Here is a 20,889-nt window from a genome sequence, read left to right as displayed (position 1 = left end):
CTCTTTATAATATTTATAATCTTTATTTTTCAAAAGCAAATGAAATATTTATTTGTGTTATTGTGTTTTAAATATTTGCTCTCCCCGATGTGCTGTAAACTTCATGATGTTTTAATGAGCTATACACAATGTTTATCACAGTAACTAGAACATAGAAGTCATTCAATAAATAGTTGTGTAATTACTAGCTTGACTACACACTGCTTTTAATCAAAAACATCAGTGCCCTCTTTGATAAAAGAAAGAACACTACTTTCTGAGGATAAACAGTATATGACTAAGCCTTTATTTTGAAAGAATGACCACTAATAGAATCAAAGATTTTTTTTTTAACTTTTGATCCTCACCTGAAGCATGCAGGTATTTCTTTACCCCTTGCAACTCACTAGCAGCCACCTTCCCCTTTTGCCTTTATTATCAATGCCCATTTCTCTGGTTTCACACAAAGTTCAGGAAAATGCAGAAGCTCCTGACAAATGTAAATCAGTTGGGCAAGAAAATAGCTGTCACTAATGGGAAAGATGTACTAACTGTAGCACATACTATTTTAAAAGGAATTCTTTGCCACGAAACATTTTCCACATGCCACTTTGATCATTGTTTAAAAAGACTAAGGAAAAGGGAAATTGCATGGAAATGAAGGGAGACCCTCATTGTTTTTACAAAATTACATATAAGAGGTTGTGAGGGGAATGGGAAAATAAACAAGGAGAGAAATGAATTACAGTAGATGGGGTAGAGAGAGAAGATGTGAGGGAAGGGGAGGGGGGATAGTAGGGGATAGGAAAGGTAGCAGAATACAACAATTACTAAGAGGGCATTATGTAAAACTGTGGATGTGTAACCGACATGATTCTGCAATCTGCATTTGGGGTAAAATTGGGAGTTCATAACCCACTTCAATCTAATGTATGAAATATGATATGTCAAGAGCTTTGTAATGTTGTGAACAACCAATAAAAAATGGAAAAAAAGAAAAAATACAATTTTATTTGCATTATATTTATCATAATAAATGACACCAAAGGACAAAAATCAAACATTGAGGCATCAATGGAATTTGCTTTCACTCCTTTCTCTCTTTTTATGTTCCAATGAACCACTCCTGCTTTCCAAATATTGCAGTTTAATTTAAGCAAATGGCTCATAGACCATGCCACTGCCAAGAATATCTTGCAGATACCTACAGGTTTTGTTAATTGTTGAGCCCTCTTGTGCCAACCTTAGAAATGATTTGTAAAGCATTTAACATCTTAATGCTTCAGGATTCCCAGTAATCCCAAGATATAAGCTGTGGCTGAAAAATGATATCCTATATGAGAAGAAAAAAATTAAAGTAAAATAAAGCATATTTTCATTATTTTCTTTATTAACAGTTTCTCATCAGTCAGCAATTCAGTAGAGTTGCTGGCCTGTGCATTCATTTATTCACTCATTCATTCATTTTGTAACTTTATTTTGTAATAATTTTAAATGACCTTGGTAGTTGCCATATGGAGACCTCTTGTATAGTCTTCACCTGACTTCCCTCAATGATATCTAACAAAACCACAGTACAGTTGTCAAACTGGAAAATTGACAACAGTGCAAAACCTTTCATCTACAGATTTTATGCAGATTGTTATTCATTGATTTTTTAAAAATTTATGGTACTGGGGATCAAATCCAGGATCAGTTAACTACTGAGCCCCATCCCAAGCCATTTTTTATATTTTATTTTGAGACAGGGTCTCTCTGAGTTGATTAGGGCCTTGCAAAGTTGCTGAGGCTGGCTTTAAACTTGTGATACTTCTGCCTCAGCCTCCCAAGTTGCTGGAATTACAGGTATGCACCACCACTGCAATGACATTTACATTCATCATTTTTTTCCTGTGAAACATTATCCCATACATGGATCTGTGTAACTAGTACCATGACACAGAGCTATTCCATAACCCTGAAGAAACTATCTCCTACTATCTCTCTATCGCCGTACCCTCCACATAGCCTGACCCCTCATAAACACGGATCTGTTATCCATGTTATTTTAAGAGTTCTGTAAATGGAATCATAACAAGGTAATCTTTGGAACCGGCTTTTTAAAATTCAGCATAAATGCTCCTCAGATCCAAACATGTTATCTATATCAACAATCTGTTCTATTTTGTTGCTGACCAGTATTCCATTACAATCCATTCACCTGTGGGGGACATTTGAGTTGTATTCCCTTTTTGACTATTGCAAATAATGCTGCAATAAATATTTCTACACAGCAGGTTGTGTGAACATGTCTTCATTTCCCTTGGGTAAACACCTAGGAGTGGAGTTGCTGGATCATTGCTGCATCATCAACCTTTATAAAAACTACCAAAATGTTTTCCAGAGAGACTATTCCATTTGGCATTCCCAGTGGCACTTCATGAATGAGCTGCCTTTCTCACATCCTTGAGAGATTTTGATGTTGTCAATAAATTTTTATTGTAGCCATTCTTTTAGGTGCATAGCACAATCACTTTTTGGCTTTAATTTGAACTTCCCTAAGGGCTAATTGAAGTTGAACATCCCTTTAGGTACTTATTTGCCATCTGTATGGTAAAATGTCTTTTTTTTTTTTGGTCTTTGCCCATTTTCTAATTGGATTGTTTTCTTGTTTTACTGTTGATTTTAAAGAATCTCTCAAATATTTAAACTATAAGGACTTTTTTGGATATTTTCTCCTAGTCTGTAGCTTGCCCTTTCCTTCTCTTAGAAGGGTTTTTTCACAGTGCAAAGGTTTTTAGTTTTAATGAAATTTAAATTTCAAGTTTTCCTTTTATAGATCATACATTTGGTGTTAAGTATAAGAACTCTTTGCCTAATCCTTAGCTATGAGGTTTTCTTCTATAGTTTTTATAAAAGTTTCATATTTTGCATTTAGAATTATGATCCATTTGAATTCATTTTTATATAAGGCACAAGGTTCAGATTGAACCTTTTAATCTTTTTACTTTTTCTTCCTTTTAACCTAGAGATATCCACTTGTTCAAAGATTATTCTTTCTTTGAATTGTTTTTGTACTTTGGTCAAAAAACAACTAACAGTCATAAAGAAGAATAAAATCATATCATTTACTGCTAAATGGATGGAACTGGAGAATATCATGCTAAGTGAAATAAGCCAGACTAAGAAAGTCAAGGATTGAATGTTTTCTCTCATATGTGAAAGCTGCGGTTGAGGGTAGGAGGAATTAAAAAGGATCTCATGAATATAGAATGGAAACAGAGTAGAGGAAGGAAATGGAGAGGGAGGGAGGAGGGAAGGGCAATACAAGGGAACAAAATCTACCAAATTGTGCTATTCCCATGTAAAAATATACCACAGTAAATTTTATGTATACAATTATAATGCACTAATTAATAATGCTGCAAAGGATGATCAGTAGAGTAGAGCAAGGGGATCAGGTAGAGGGAGGAAGATAGGAAAAAGGAAAATGCTGGGAAACAAGAGTAATCAAATTATGCTATATGCATATACAAATATGGCATAATGAACCTCACTCATGTGTGTAATTATAATGCACTAATAGAAAATCAATTTGCCATATTTGGGGGGGTCAATTACTATCTTTCTATTTTGTTCCATTGGTGTATGTGTCCATTCACATGCCACACTCTGTCTTGATTACTATAGCTATAAGGCAAGTCTGAAAATCAGGTCTTAAAATCCTTCAACTGTACTGTTTTACAACACAGCCTCTCATTTTCCATATCCATTTTTGAAATCAGCTTTTTTATATCTACAAAAAATCCTGCTGGGATTTTGATAGGGATTATGTAAAATCTATAGATCAAGTTTGGGAGATTCATCATCTTTACTACTTTGAGTCTTCCAATCCATGAATGATGTAACCATCTCCATTGATGAGTTTGTCTTCTTTACTTTCTTCATTATTTTATAGTTTTTAGCATATAGATCATGTACATGATTTCTTTGATCTATATATACCTAAATATTTCTGCTTCAGTTGTTGCAATTTTAATTTTGATTTCTGTTTTTCAAATTTGATTTGCTTATTGCTGGTATATAAAAATGTGATATTTTTAAATGTAATAATCTAGTATTCATGACAATGTTAAATTCACTTGTTGATTCTAGTATTTTTTTACATAGTTTCTTTGGGATGTCTGACATTGGTAATTATGTAGCATGACTTCCTTTAAAAATTTTTCTTTTTAGTTGTAGATGGACACAATACCTTTATTTATTTACTTACTCTTATGTGGTGCCAAGGATGGAACCCAGTGCCTCACATGTGTTCTACCACTGAGCTAGAACCCCAGCAACATAACTTCCTCTTTGATACTAGGTTTTTATCACAAGTTAGTGAACTGTATACTTGTTACAATATTTTTTCTCATTTTTACAGTTTGTTTGAAGTTTTAAATCTTTTTTTCTTTAATTCTAAGGCCCCAAATCAAGTAATAAGCTTATATAAGGCTTTGCATCTCTAACACTTTATTCCTAAAACAGAAATTCTCTTTCTCCTCCTTCATTTTGACCTGATTTTTATATCAAAGGTTACATTGATGCCATCTTCACAACTTTGCAGAAAGGAGTTTTGAAACATTAAAATTTGGAGATAAGAACCTCATCATAAAAATAGCCACAGAGGCAAATCTTTCTCTCTTTTGAAAAGTATGACAAATGACTATGATTTATTTCAAATATAAAGGGTGCTTTTTATTTAACTATCAGATATTACAACAATGAATATATAAGACTCCCTTTAAATTTGCTTATCTGCAACATGTCCTATATCCAGCAGCAGAAATATTTCTTCTTAGATGTTCTCATTAGATGTCTTCATTGCAGAAGAAATTTATGCTACAGTTGTGACCTTCCTCCACAAAAAATTGCCACCATTCACTTTTTAAATCTTCCCTACTATAACCCAGCTTATATATTCATGACAGTTACACATTTAGGTGGGAAATGTAGCTCAAAGTAATTGCATTTGTTTAGTTTTGACTTGTCAGGAGACATTCTTTCCTTGGAGGGTATCTGAATCCTAGGAAGCGAATTGGGATATGTTGATCCAGTAAGCTGCTTGCTGATCACCAGTATTCCCTACTTAAGAATTATTAAATAACCTTTCATGTGTTTTGGGTTAGTAAGAGTATTTTAAATCTAATATGCATTGTTATTGAAGGCCTTTATTTTCCAATTGGATTAATTCTGTATTTAAAAATTCCACGAGGAAGCTGATCTTCGTGGCTCACACCTGTAATCCCAGAGACTCTGGAGGCAAGGCAAAAGGATTGCAAGTTTAAAGCCAGCCTCAGCAGTTTAGTGGGGTCCTCAGCAATTTAGGAAGATCCTGTCACAAAATAAAAAATAAAAAGGATTGAGGATTTGGTTCAGTGGTAGAGCATCCATGGGTTCAAATCCCTAGTACCAAAAATAAATAAATAAAAATTAAAAAAATAAAAATTCTAATACTCAGTGCATCTGCTAAGTCTTTGATGAACTATGCTATGATTTTCCTGGTGCCAAGATAAAATGAGCATTAGTCTTGAAGGGCAATCTTTGTACAGAAATGAAAGTTGATGCTCTTTCTCAGTCTATGAGGCATATTTATTTAGAAAATAAACCTTACTAATGATAATGCAATAAAACTGAGCTAATTAAATTTAAATTAAAATCCATGATATAGTTTACAGACATATGTTATCACCCACTTTCTGGAAGATTCCTTTTTATACTATATGCTAAGCTTTAAAACTTAGGGTTAATTATTACCTTTTGTGTCCTTTCAATTTTAATACCCTAAGAAAAAGCCCTATCATGATGTTGTAGTTCTAGTTCTGCCAATGAATCAAAATATGCATTTCTTAACCAGATCTCAACTAACAAATGTCCTTAGATAACTGAATCTAATTTTTTCTTTTTCTTTTTTTTTGCCTGTTACATGTCCATTGATTATTTTTTGTTTTAATTAGTGCATTCTACTATCATGCATAACTATGATACATCATATATAAATGGAATATAATTTCTCATTTTTCTAGTTGGACATGATGTAGTATCCTACTGTTCATGTAGTCTAATGTCTGATTCATTCTACTATCTTTTCTACTCCCTTTATATGCATCCTACCAGAAAAGAAGAGATCAGAGTTTTAAACTTTAAAAGGGGAAAAAAAGGAAAGAAAAACTAATCCAGAATAGTCAAACCTTGGGGTCAGCACATGTTCACTTCAATTCCCTAAATCTACTTCCTCTGCTCATAATGTTCTGAATAATGAGAACCAATCTTCAATCAACACGATAGCCTTAAAGCCTTCCTTAATTACAAAGTTAGGCAATCTGGTTGATGTATTCCATGGGAGATAAAGAAGAGGGGGAGAATGTGCTATCCAAGTATTCAAATGATTGGAGGAAGCTGGGTGTGGTGGTGCTTGCCTGTAATCCCAGCTACTCAGGAGGCTGAGGCATGAGTATCGAAAGTTCAAAGCCAGCCTCAGCAATTTAGCAAAGTCCCTAAGCAACTCAGTGAGATCCTGTCTCTAGTCAAATATAAAGAAGAAGTGGGGATTAAGCTCGGAGATTAAGTGCCTCTGAGTTTAATCCCTGGTACAAAAAGTAGAAGAGACTGGAGGAACGCAAAAGATATGTGGGGCAAGACATATACGAGAAAGAAATCTGTTACTTTTTGTTCAATTTTGCCATGAACCCAAAATTGTTCTAAAAAATAAAACTATTAAAAAATAAATAAAGTGGAACTTTCTTCTGATCTTTGGCTATTGTTTGGATATGAGATGTTCCCCCAAACACTCCTGTTAATGCAGGACTATTCAGAGGTGAAATGATCGGATTGTGAGAGCTATAGCCTAATCAGTTCATCTTTTTTTTTTTTAAAGAGAGAGTGAGAGAGGAGAGAGAGGGGAGAGAGAGAGAACTTTTAATATTTATTTTTTAGTTCTCGGCGGACACAACATCTTTGTTGGTATGTGGTGCTGAGGATTGAACCCGGGCCGCACGCATGCCAGGTGAGCGCGCTACCGCTTGAGCACATCCCCAGTCCCAGTTCATCTTATTTTGAATAAACTGATTGGGTGGTAACTGTAGGCAGGTGGCTAGAGGAGGTGGATCACTGTGGGCATGCCCTGAAAGGATATAAGGACAAAACCCTTGCCATATAATTCGTTTTAAGAATGGCAGTCAGGAAGCTGATTCCTCACCAACCCCTCTGCTTTTTGACTCTGCCATAAGCTGAGCAGCTTTCCTGTGTCATGCCCTTCCAACATGATAATCTGCTTCATAGTGGGCCCAGAGCAATGGAGTATACTGAGACCTCTGAAACCATGAGCCCCAATTAAACTTTTCCTCCTCTAAGTTTTTCTTGTCAGGTACTTTGATCACAGTGACACAAAGTCTGACTAAAATAACTACCCAGAAATTTAAAAAAAAAAATCAAATCTCCAGAAGTATGTCCCAGTTAAATAATTTTTTACTTGTATTTTAAGTGAAAAATGATAAATTATCAGCTCTCTGTGCTCTATCCACAAACTTAACATCAATGGAGATTGTTAAAGAATTCTATTGAAGGCTCATGAAGCTGTATAACATTTGGTAGTGATAAATACATTTGGCTGACAGTAATAGAGACTCATTCAACTGACACTCATAGGAGGAACAGCTTCTAAAACACTTTTCCATGCACTTGTGTTTCTGTGTCAGTGAAGAAAAGCATTCTGAGTATTTTTGGATAGTTCATCAACAGGTACAGAAAGCTCTTATTTCTCAAATTTAGGAATCAATTTTAGAAATCACAGTTCTGATGTTTCTCTCTTTCCCTGATAGCTAAATATTCTGTTTGTTTCTTGGCATTGCTTCTGCTTTAGCATGGGAAAAGCCTCCTTATTAGAAAAGAGATTAGTTAATATTAATGCCAGCTTTCAGACTGGTAACATGGGAAAAAATCAAAAGACATAAAAGAAAGGAGAAACAATAAGAAACTAAACATCTATTTGTGGAAACTCATACCCCAACCTGTGGGAATGAATAGGGCAGCCCATACTCTTGCAGTTGAGAAAGCCTACAATACAAAACGATCCCTGTTTTCTTTCCTTGAACTATTCTAATGGACAAAACCCTTGCCATATAATTGGTTTTAAGAATGGCAGTCAGAAGCTGATTTTTGTCAAAATGTTGTTCTAATCGTAAAGCCAGGCCAATTTCCATGGCAGCAATATCATAAAGACAGTTGAGACTGTTTCAAAACAATATTCTAGATTAAAAGAGTATGCTAGAAGAAAAGGGCCAAACCAATAACTGCAAAGAAAAATAGAGCTGATTTTTAAATCTCCTTTCTTTCAGAAAGCATGTGAATGTATAGTGAAATAATAAAAAAAAGGCATTTGTATCTTTTTCAGGCAGTCTAAAGAAATAGAGCCAAACAGAGGTTGCTGGCAGATGTTTTGTCTCCACTCATTAATCTGGACAGAAACAGATTTTAGCAATTGAATTCTATGTGTGCTTCCCATAATCCTGCAAACACGTTTCAAAGTACTATACTTATATTGCACTTCCAGGGTTGTTGAGGAGAAAATATGCCTGGCATGCTTTGGAGCTGGCATCGCCAATGTTTTTCAAAAGGGACTAAATCCCTGGCATCTTTCCTAAGCTTATTAAAGTGTTGTACTTCCTTCCAAGTGTCACTTTTTAACCAGCACACTTTCATAATTTTATCCTAACTCTATGACAGCTCCCATGTTTTAAGACAGCTAAAATTTTAATGTTTTGTACATATAACAAGGGAATAAATGGCCCCTCCAAGAATAATTTTCATCTTTCCAGGATGAGGTGATTAAACAGAAAACTGCATTAGACCTGCCGTCATTGTTTTAGAGATGAGAAAGAAAAATCATATTCAAGGTGACATGCCTAACTGCCACTGAACCACTATAATAATCCTCATTAACTTCCACTGAGTGGTCATAGATTTTTAAATCCATTCTAATAAATTAGGAAAAAGTCTGTTATGAGTGGATTGTCTTAAAGAAGCTTAGTCATGTCACAAACATGAGACTGACAAAACAGATTCTCAGACAAATAAATGAGATATGGAATCAAACCTGTTACAATGCCTTTGTTTGGATAAAAAAGACAGCAGTTACATTAGAGATATTCTATACAGCAGGGGTTGGGGTAAGAAAAAGAGAAAAACATACAATTCGGTGTTTAGTTGTGGACTACATTTGACCTATAGCATAATGAGGCATGGAAAACTAAGGTTCTTTATATTGGGGACTTATTATATAGTCATGTACCATATAATAGTGTCTTGCTCAGTGACAGACCACATATAAAACTATGGTCCCATAAAATAATAATGGAACTGAAAAATTCCTATTACTTAGTGTTTCTACTATACCTTTCCTATGTTTGCATATGTTTAGACACACAAATTCTGACCATTGTGTTACAGTAACCTACTTATTTAATACTGTAACATGCTGTACAGGTTTGTAGCTGAATGCAATAAACTATACTGTGTACCCTAGATGTATAGTGGTCTATACCAACTCCATTTGTGTAAGTACATTCTATGATGTTGGCATAATGGCAAAATTGTTCAATGTCCCATTTCTCAGCATGTATCCATGTCATTATGGGTCACATTACTATATTCTTATAATATGAACAAGAAGCAATGAGGTGGAATTGCTTTATTATTATTATTATTATTATTATTATTATTATTATTATTATTATTATTATCGGATGAGATGATATGTGATGCCAGAATTGCCCTCCATACTTTCTCAAAAAGACATGAATGGCCTCCTGGTTGCCAGAGAAAATATCGCTTTGGAGGAAAAAAAATTAAATCCAATATGCATTTATTGCACTAAGTAGAAATATTATGGTCCTTTACCCCTAGTTACAACTGTAAAACAGGAGTTTTCTTGGAGTGAGACAGGGTGGTTCTTTTTGTTATTCTTTTCCCTTACCACTTCTCACTATCCTTATTCTGCTACAAAATGGTTATGAGACATTATATCTGATGAAGACCAAAATGTTACTTCTTTCAAAGCCATTTATCCTTTTAACTGGTGATCAAAGAAATAATTTTTAAAAATTAAATTGTAACCTTGGTATCAATATTAGTTTAGGGGTTAGGGTATATCTTGGAGAAGAGCTTTCTTAGCATCCATGAAGTTATGAAATCATTAGCACTGTCTCCATCTCTGAATACTACCAACTGTTCACATACTGACCTGGTTCTATTCTTCCTTTAGGTGCAAATGTGATAGCTCTGATAATGCATATAAAGAAAGCTACCTCAGGCATGATGGTGCCTGTAATCCCAGCAGCTTGGGAGGCTGAGGCAGGAGAATTGGAGATTCAAAGCCAGGCTCAGCAACTTAGTGAGGCCCTAAGCAACTTAGGGAGACCTTGTTTTAAAATAAAATACAAAAAGAGCTGGGCTGTTGCTCAGTGGTTAGGCACCCTTGGGTTCAATTCTTGGCACCAAAACAAAACAAAACAAAACAAAACAAAACAAGACAAACAAACAAAAACCCATACCTCAAGAATAGGTAGCAATATCCTCCCAGCACATACCAAAGGCAAGAATAAAGCCTTTTAGCAGAAGTTAGAGATAGCTATAAGATCCTGGAATCTAGAAGGAGCCTTGGAGGTCACCTCTTTTAATCAGCTTTATTTCTTATAAAATAAGAGAAATTGAGGTGTAGGGATTGTACAAGTCGACTCTTCTCCTTAGTAGTAGAACCAGGAGTGGATCATATACTTCCTGATAACTAATCCAGTAAGATATCCCACTTTTCCATTTTCTCTTCCAATGTTGGTGATCACCTAAACACGATCTGCAGTATGAACTTCTGCTTATGGAATATGTAGTTATATATATATATATATATATATATATATATATATATATAATATTTATATTTATGTATTTATTTTAGTTGTCAATGGACCTTTATTTTATTTATTTATATGTGGTGCTGAGAATTGAACCCCGTATCTTGGTAGATAAGCATCTACCACTGAGCCACCACCCCAGCCCCATGTAGTCTTTCCATTGAAGATAAAAAGAGTACATATTTCAAGACCAAAAAGAACCACATCTTTTCCCTAATGACTTTGTTTGACCATAATATTTTCATATTCTAGAGAGGCTGAATTGAATAAACATCAATATTTAATATTAAAGTGTTTCCTATTATTCACTTGTTGATTTAAGGTTTCTTAATGGCAAACTCATTTTTTTTTCAAAGCCCTTTGACCATGAAATTCCAAGAATAACACTATTAAATTCTAAAAATGGGAAAATATAAAATACATAATTTGATTTTTGAGCACTGGTCCATAAAATATTTCACAGTGTTTAGTATTAGGATTTAAATGACAGATCTCTTTAAGTGCTATTTGCATTTTAATAAGAACTCAAATTCAGTTTTCTAAAATCTGTTAGTTTAAAGCAGTGTAAGGTAGCTCATGCCTCTAATCCCAGCTATTCAGGAGGCTGAAACAGGAGGATCACTTGAGCCCAGGAATGAGACCAGTCTGAGCAACATAGCAAGACTTTATCTTTTAAAAAAGTGTTATTCTAATGTATACTTTAAAAAATTTTTTTTAGTTGTGGATGGACACAATATCTTTATTTATTTTTATGTGGTGCTGAGGATCAAACCCAGGGCCTCACACATGCTAAGCAAGTGTTCCACCACTAAATCCCAGCCCCAGCCCCAGCCCCAGTCCCTAATTTATATTTCACACACACAAAAAAAGGAATCCATGGTGGTCTACCACTGAGCTATATTCCTGAACCTTTTAATTTAGTTAGTTATTGATTTTGAAATAGACTCTCCCTAAGTTGCCTAGGCTAGCCTCTAACTTGTGATTATCCTGCCTCAACCTCCTGAAGTAGCTGGAATTCTATTTTTATAGAATTTACAGATTTAATACTTATCTACAACATAATGCTTATTTTTTTAAGAACATGAGACTTCAGAGGCAAGCATTCTTGGGTAGGATGATAAAATTCATCAGATATCTGATCTTGCAGAAATTGCTTGACAAGATTGACACTCAATTTCTCACCTATAATACTGAGGAAAAATATCAGTGATTATGACCACCTCGCTAGCTTGATGTGAAATGAGACAACATTTGCAAAATGTCCAGCACATTGCCTGCTCAATGCAAGGGATGTAAGCAATGTATGTTCACTTCCTGTTTTCTCCATTTCTGCCTTTAAATTAGAATCAAATAATTACATAAATGACCTGTAAAGACACACAGAAGTGACTTGGGCTACGAAATCCATGCAGTAGGTCACTTTACTTCAATTTGTTGCTTACAAAATGAAAGCCATAAACTATCTTTACCAAACTAATTGGAGGATTCAGTGAACATATTCTAAGCAAAGTAATTACTAAAATGCCTGGTTCAAAGTAGATGTTCAACATGTGAAATTTTAATGTTAGATTCTTTATTCAACCAAAGTTCTTCATTAGCATGACCTCAATTAATTCTTAACAAATTCATCCTCTAAGATTATAATTAAGAGGAAATATTGTGTGAATATATTTGTGATATATCCATGGCAGAATCTGTAGTCCCTTGTATATAATGTATCTATGGTTAGCTTTCAGATTTATTTGCAGCCTATATTAGTGTGCTCTCACTTATATATATTGTCAATAGAGACAAAGAACACCACTAAATGTACTGTGAAGAAGATGGATAGATGAGGTATAGGATCCAAAAGAAAGAGAAAAGAGAAACTTTGAGGATGAGAAGATTAAGACTTTATCATTTCCAATCATACAGAAAAGTAGAATAGTGTAAATAACTCTTCTATCCATATTACTCAGTTTCAACAGTTATTAAAATTTTAGGGCTCAGTGGTAGACCAAGGAGGGGAAATATATATATATATATATATATATATATATATATATATATATATATATATTTTTTTTTTTTTCACACACACACCAATTTTGCCTTCTCTGTTAAGTCCCAATTATGTGTGTGTGCTGGATTATTTTTAAAACATTTCATTTCACCCACAAATATTTTATCATTGTGGTGTCTTTCGATTATGGGGTATCAGTTAGCTATTGTTGCATAACAAAATACCATACAATTAGAAACACATAATAACAACCATTTGCTCATGAGACACATATGAGATGGGAAATTCTTTTCCAGTCAGGCTTCCTTGATTTTGGTTGGGCTTGTTCATGTGTCTTTGGGGAGCTCCTGGCTTTGATGGGGTCTTGATGGTTTGTGAAGGTCTTTTGTGAGATGAATGGGCTCTGCTCTTCATGGTCTCTCATCCTCCTATGTGTGCATATTAGTTTATACTCACAGTCGAAGCAGGGTTCCAGAGTCTTTTGAGATCTATTATAGTAACTGGCCCAACATTGTTTCCTCTAACCGTAGTGGGTAACCAGAAGCTGGGTAGTCCACAATGGCCATTTGCAGACTGGAGAGCAGGGAGAACCAGTAGCAGTGCTGTCCAAGAAGCTTCAGAACAAGAGAGATCAACAGTTCTAACCTAGTCCAAGACCAAAGGCTTCTGGAAACTCCCTGGAGAATCACTGGCAGAGTCTGCTTTGGAAGAGTACTATGTTCTCAGACAATCACAGAAGCAATCAAGAACCAATTCAAGAAGAATTGAGCTTGCATCTGCTGACCTACAAATATTTTAGTACAGAGTACTAAATGTGATAATGGCATATACATATGCCATTATCACAACTCCCCAAATAAACACTAATCAGCATATTATCATCTAATATCCAATCCATATGTAAATTTATCTGATGACCTCAAAATTGTTTACAGCTGATTTTGTTCCAATCGGGATTCCAGCAAGGTTTATACATTACATGTAGTTGTAATTTACCTAAAGGCACTTTGATTTTGGAAGAATCATTTCATTTTCTTTTCCCATTTGAACTGTAATGTGAGTAAAATTGTAGCCCCAATTCAAACTCTTTGTCTGCACCTGGAAAAGCAGAGAACAAATCAGTCAATTGCAATGGCTCATTCTAGATGCTTAATATGGTGACCATTATTAGTTATGTATATTCAGTGAACACTAATAAATACTAAGCAATTGAATGTACCTGCTGAACTTTGATATCAGTTACACTCTAAAACAAAAGAACAGGAAAACAAACTAAAAGCCATCCTATTTTTGTTGATTCACCTTACTCCTATGGCTCACCTGTCATTTCATTTTTTCAGAAGGTCAATGAGATTTTCTAGAGTGATATTGGATATAACACTGAAGTGGCTAATGTATCAGTAATAATTATTTTTTTCAGTTTCTTTCTTTTTCCTAGAACTACCCTCTGATTAAACATAGCTCTATACTTTTGTACTGAAGCATGATCCAGTTTCAAGGTGCATTTAATTGATAAACCCCAAAATGATCTGTACTTTTCACTGTTTGACACATTAGTACATTTTTCTTAACTATTCTTTATTGCCTTTAAGCTTCTATAAGCTTGGCAATGCTGTGCATGATATCATTAGTCAGTATCAAGTACTTTGCTACAAACTGAGATAGTAGTCACTGCATTTGTAGATACCTAAATATTAGTGTACAGGATCTGAATATGATAACGAGTACCAAACTACCATGAATGATTAAATAAATATAAATATGCCTTTAGCAAAGTTTTTTTTTAAACAAAAAACATTATATGATTTCTCTGTTCTCATTTACAGAAGCATATTCTTATAGTTAATAGAAGTTCATCCCTAGTAGAGCATTTGCTCTTTAGCCAGTAGCATATTACCTCTTACAGACATTTATCCTAGCATTTACCTTTTAAAAATTCACATAGCATTTTATATTCCCTAGCTTCTATCCATTATTGAATATATCTTACTCCTTCATCCAATATATCTCTTAAGGTTACTTTCCTCATCCTGGCATCCAAAATACTCAAAAATCTTACCCAGAGGTAGAATTTCTAAGAAGCTAATAAAGCTTAATCTCTGGGACTCTCACTTGCATGAAGTCCTGTTGAGATCCTATGAGACCCTTAGCAATGTATTCACATGATCATATATTTCCAGAAAAATTGCACGTGCATTCAGTTAAAACTACTATCTCAGTCTGCTCTGATTTTGCCTCATATCAGATGGCATTAGTGGGGTCATAGTCATAGGAGTTTCTGCAGTCTGGCTAAAGAGAAGTTGACAATCTAATGCTGGCAAAGATAACATAAAACTCAGAATTTGTCATTGCTATGAGGACACTGATGACAATTTGTAAATGAGCGTCATCAATTCAAAGAGTGTCTAAGATTAGTCATTGCACTAGAAAATTTGAAATGCCAAGAAAGTTTGATAGAAGTTTTACCATATTTGATAAAATGATTCTAAAAATTTACATGACATTGTTGATAATGAGTTATGAAGCTGAAAGAACCTTTTTTAAACTAGCAATGATAAAAGATAAATTTCATGAATCATCTCTATTCTTTCCATACACATTTATATTACAAAACCCTTGTCTTATGAAGAGGCAATCAAGAAATATCAGGCAAAACTGTATGAAGAAAGGTATTACAGCAGTGTTCAAACCACATTTTAATAAATACGTGCTGTTTTTCTGTTTTTCTTTTAAAAATGCTTGTCAGCTTTCTGAAATGTGAAATCCGTGATGTGCCATTTCTAAATTGTTTTGTTCATACCTAATATTGCATTCATAATTTTATAATTATGACTAGATGTGTCTCTGATGTGAACACCCATTATCCACTTAAAATCATCCAACTATGAAAATATTCTTAGTTCGTAAAGACTTTACTCAAAAACCATCATCTAACTGGGCACAGTGGCACATGCCTGGAATCCCAGTGGCTCAGGAGGCTGAGGTAGGAGGATAACAAATTCAAAGCCAGCCACAGCAACTCAGTGAGGCCCTGTTTCAAAATAAAAAAATAAAAAAGGGCTGGGCATGTGGCTCAGTGGTTAAGTGCCCCTGGGTTCAAGCCCTGTATGGGGGTGAGAGTAGGGGAGTCATAATCTATAGAAAATTATTCTTGATAAGACTGTCTCCTTAGATACAATTGGTCTGTCTTTCCTCTAATTCAGCTTTTACTTTATATTTTACGTAGGAGTTAAGAACTTTAAGTCAATCCTTCACTACATTGTGATTGTTCTCAGAGCAGGAGGAAGCTCCATTAAGTTAGTGTCTGCCAGAATGCCTGGTACATTATTTTCTTCACTGTGGGTTTTCAATTGATGATGGTTGAATCAGTAGGTGGGTGCCTAGTAAAATCCTATTTTTAGGACACAACTGAATTCCACCTCTATGAAGCTATTTTTTTTCCTGTCTGCTCATGTCCAAATTGATTTCTCTTTTAAAAAATTCCCTTTGCATTATGATCCATGTATATTGATCACTTATAATATCATGATTACATGTTGTCATCCCATTTGAATTGAAACTAGGAAGAATGACACAGAATTCTTTGGAGCTCTCATTTTAAAGTAAATAATATTTATTTCTCCACCACAAATGTTCTCCTACCTATATTCATTGCTGATGGCATACAATATTCATAATCATTGCCATGATTTCCCAAAACCTGTACACCCATTTACTAAATGTTTTCTCTTAGTGAGTTCACATCTTTTTTAAAATTGCATGACTTTAGTTTAAAAGAAAATAGCTTAAATAAAAATTTAGAATTTTCAGTCATAAAGAGAAGATAAAATTTCCAACTATGGTTTTCTTCTGCTAACTGTTCTCACCCCAAACCTACTTCACACTATTAAAACAAAAGATTAAATAATGGTAGAAAGATGTTAAAGACTCACAAGTACCAAATTGGGACTGTTCTTGAATATAATCCATTCATTCATTCATATAATTGTATTTGTTGGACTCCTATGTACATGGATACTCAAGATACCAATCTCATTAAGATCTTACATTGAGCTTGGCATGGTGGCATACCCTTGTAATACCAGTGACTCAGGAGACTGATGCAGGAGGATCACAATTTAGAGGACAGCCTGGCAACTTAATGAAGTTTTATTGAGATGATATCTCAAAATAAAAAATAAAGAGCTTGGATGTAGCCCAGTGGTAGAGCAACACTGGGTTCAATCCTTAGTACCAAATACCACACACACACACAAAAACAAAAACAAAACAAAACAAAAAAACCCTACTGGATGAGGATGGGGGGAAGTGATCAATATAAATAAATAATATGAGTTAATTTGAGCTAGCCTAGATTAATTGAAGAAAATAAAAGAATAATGTAAAAGAAAGTGATTTGACTTAGATATAAGTCATTTTTTGATTGGGCAGTCAGAAAAATAAAAAGAATCATAAAAATAGCTTTCTTACTGAGATATTATTTTTTTAAAAAACTATGTGTATATTACCTGAAATAATCCATGTATATCACCAAGGTACCAGTCTTAGATTTTGGCAAATACTAGCCCATGTTTACATTTGTAGTAGATAGATATAAATAAGAATCTCAGCTCTAAAACGTGCCAGTTGGGAAGTCTTGGCCAAGTTACCCGATCTCTGAGCATCAGTTTCCTCATCTGAAAAATAAAGATGGTAAAATAAAAATCACAGGATCACTCTGAAGATTAAATAATAGAAAGTAAGACAATATCCTTAGCAGAATGACTGGCACATTGTTATCGGTCTTTTGTCAAAGTTAGCAATTTTGCTCTTGAGCAATGATCAGGACTTTGGGGTTTTAAAGAGTCTTTGGTAGTTTGCATTTAGTGGAGTCTATACATTTCCTACCTCAAATCTTCACCACCAAGTTATGCTACATTGAAAGCAAGTCCTAGCCAAAATTATATCATGTGAACAAAGTATTTATAAACCACAGAAACATTTGTAAGTGCATGTAGTTCAGGTTAGTTCCCATTCTCTGCCATACAGACTAACCTCTTGCAAACAAGCTGTCCTCTTGGACAGATGCAATGATTTCCCTACATCAGGAACAGCCAATGTGTTACTTACATCAGTTAGAAGAGTCTTTTGTAAGTGGGATACAGAAGGAATACAGAATCAGTAAGATCCTTGAGATACTGGGGTCTGCAGAGAATCATAGGTTGCTGGACATGCCAGATTCTTATATAGTATCTGATTCTTACAAGGTCAGTGGAACTTCTATTATCTTTCTAGCTAGCTGTGTCTCTTGAACATCAGGATGAAATATACTTCTAACACCTCTTATTCTAATTCCAAATGCTTAGGTGTGAATTTTGATAATAATATTTGAAATGCTAAATAGCTTTTCTTGCTGATTCCAACTTAAAGTATTTCAAATGTGAATTAACTGCCCATACAGTGAAGCTGTCTTCATTTACATACACATTTATATCATACTGGATCTACTAAAGTATTTTTTAAGTAAAAAATGCCCCTTTGTATAGCAATGTGGTAATATTAACTGCTATTTTCATTGTAATAAATGAAAGTGGAAACTTTGTTGAGACAATTAGAAAACCCAATTATTCCAGTATTGCTTAATTATCCTATTCTTTTATCCCTAGTTAGTCTGTGAAAGTAAAAGAAGCTATTAGGAAGAGTGGCTGGACTCTTTCTGGTCACTAATTAGCCAGAAGCAGTAAGCCATGTTGGGCAAACAGTAGATGTTTAATATATTCTTACTTCTGGATAAATGAGAATAGTCCCCAAATGCTGATTATTGATCTTATTATGATGAATTCTATAATTTTAAATGAAAAGAGAAAATAAAAGTCAATCCATCTCTCTTATTCTTTCCCCTCTGCTTTTCCTTGTTTCTAAAAGCAGCAGCATGGTATACAACAGCAATATAAAAGCACCCACTCTTTCTCTATCACTAATTAGGTGTGTGCTCATGCACAAGTCACAGCTTCTGTGCTTCAACTTCCTCATCAATAAAGTGTGGATCATACCCACTCTCCCTCACTGACAAGGCTTTTTCAAAAAGAGAATGAAGTTGTAGAAATGGACAGGTATTGAAAAATTTAAAGGCCATACACTAATTAGGCTGTTATTATTATTATTATTATTTTTCTTTGGCTTGATTCCCAGTAAGAGAGCATAATAATACATTGGCCTATGATAATAGCATTAGTGACTATAGTCCAATTAGACATCAGTGGCAGAAAGTAATCTACAAAACTACATCAGCATGTATAGAAGTCATCCATTTTTCATAAATGCCAAAGAGGAAAAGTTCTGTTTTCTTCTATTGAGAGCCGATGCTATTATTTATAGAAATGAAATAAGTTATTCACTAGTTTTTCATCTCCAACTCCTTATATGTATATCCAACATATAAGCCTAGCAGATACATTTTCTTGATGTTTTGAGTTCTATTGAAGTTCACCTGTCAGTTTCAATTCTGTAGGATAGGTAGCTGCCTACAATCTTTACTTTGAAAAATGCCAGAGGTTCCTTTAACTCCAGTCTTACTTCCACCTTCTTGAAAAGTCCAAGACCATTTACATTAACTTTTTTGATTAAAAAAGTTTTGACTGAATTAAAGATTTTTTGTTGTTGTTTCCTTTATTATAGCTCTTTTTAGTTATACATGATAGAATTCATTTCAATATAATTGTACAAGCATGGAATATATATTATTCTAGTTGGATCCCATTTTTATGGTACATGATGGTGGGATTCATTACGGTGCAGAGGTGAAACATATTAGTAACCATAGTAGTAGTGAAATTTGTTTTCTTGTTCATTTAATGTCACCATCTGGGTAACAACTGTCCTGACAAATTAATGACAATGTAAAGGGTAGAAAAAGCTCTAAACATGATGACCTGTCTTGGTCTAATAAGAGGCAGGGTAGTAGAGAAAGACAGGCGGGACAGCAGGGAACTGTATGAGAATGTTAAGGAATGTGTAACTGGGGAAAAACAGGCAATCAACTTAATATAGTTAACTATTTTACCTGACAAAGGTTGAAAACAGAGTTCAACAATCAATCGAGAAACTATGTGTATCCAATCTATGTTACTGCACTAGCTCTTGGCTTCTGACTAGATCCTCAGCTTGTTCATTAGAATTGAAACTTTGTCTGGAATCTGAATACTGGGTGCTATAGAATGTTTGGGGCCTTGAAAAAACTTGCTACATATTGCCAGTGACCTTTGTCTCTATTTCTTCCATGTGCAATGAGTCTTGCTCCAAACTGAACTTACCACCTACAATCATGATGCTGAAATAAGACTGAAATTGCTGCTGGGTGTGGTGGTGGCACATGTCTGTAATCCCAGCAATTTGGGAGGCTGAGGCATGAGGATTGTGAGTTCAAAGCCAGCCTCAGCAACTTGGTGAGGCCCTAAGCAATTTAGCAAGACCCTGTCTTTAAATAAAAAATAAAAAGGGCTAGGGGTGTGGCTCAGTGGTTGAGTGCCCCTGGGTTGAATCCCCAGTACAAAAAAAAAAAAAAAAAAAAAAAAAAAAAAAAGATTGAAATGGCCAGTCACCACTTTCCTGAAACTTCTTGTTACTGTGATCTTACACACTAGATCAGAATCCTTAGGAGTCAAGTGACAACCAAGATCAAGCACAAGTTAACCACATTTGATTGATTATTCTAATTTAATTGACTGATTGTACCTTTTGGGAATTAGTCTTAAACTTATGTGAGTATAACTACCCCCTTCTACCTGCTTACCTACTATTTCCCCCACCAGCTTTGAAACTGAGCCTGCCTGGGTCATTAGGATTCATATTAACAGTCAGGTATTTTCCAAATCACAGTCACAGTATGCACACAAATTTTCTACTGTGCCTCGTCTGTTCCTACAACCCACAAGTATATGTTATTTTTATTTTCTTTACTTCCTCAAATCAAACTATTAATTTATGATGGCAGAATCACCT

This window comes from Spermophilus citellus (assembly GCF_964194105.1).
Source record: "Spermophilus citellus genome assembly, chromosome: X".
In the NCBI taxonomy this organism is placed as follows: Eukaryota; Metazoa; Chordata; class Mammalia; order Rodentia; family Sciuridae; genus Spermophilus; species Spermophilus citellus.
This window is presented reverse-complemented; position numbering follows the sequence as displayed.